Here is a 779-nt window from a genome sequence, read left to right on the forward strand (position 1 = left end):
ACCTAAATGAAATAAAAATCGTACTCGTATCAAAACCTGTAATTAATTAATAAACTCTCAAGAACAAGTCGTTCTCGTTTGACATCCCATCATGTAAATTCTCGGAGGTGGCAAACAAGTTTCGCAACACTTGCAAGCGTTATTTCACAGTGAGTGCAAAGATCTCGATCAACCATATAAATACCAAGAACGAAAATAAAGTGATCCTTCAAAAAGGCCGTAGAGGAATTATTGAAATGAAAAGTTTTATCTTATCGACGTCGTGCGTCGGGACAGAAAAATACGGATCGTTTCAATGGGACGTTGAGACACGGCGAGATCCGAACCGAAAGAAGGAGCGATCGGAGTTGGTAACCGGGTAGGAGGGGGAGGACCTGCTATCAGCTCGGTGGAAAGGATAATTCCACGGCAGCAATGAAATCCTCCAGCCACCGGAGAACGCTTTTGTTCTATCTTTCTCGGGCCGTTACATCGCGGCGCGGCGGCGCTCGCAGTTTTCGCCCAGACCGAACTTGCAATTCCCACGGAACGCTGACTTTCATGCATTCAAATTCGCGAGACTCGGCTACCACCCGCTCGCTGAACAAACACTTTGACTTTCGCGAAAGCCGAAACGGCTGTGAATCAATCGGAACGATTTCATTTACCATTTCTTGTTCCCCCAAAACGGGTTTGTTTAAGAAAATAGAAGAACGGGTCGATTTTATGGATTCATGAAGAAATACTTGAGATTTGAAACATTTTCTGTTTTAAGTTCTGTTAAAAAATTTATGTACCAT

This window comes from Ceratina calcarata, unplaced genomic scaffold, assembly GCF_001652005.2.
Source record: "Ceratina calcarata isolate Rehan_Ccalc_2016 unplaced genomic scaffold, ASM165200v1 scaffold577, whole genome shotgun sequence".
Classification (NCBI taxonomy): domain Eukaryota; kingdom Metazoa; phylum Arthropoda; class Insecta; order Hymenoptera; family Apidae; genus Ceratina; species Ceratina calcarata.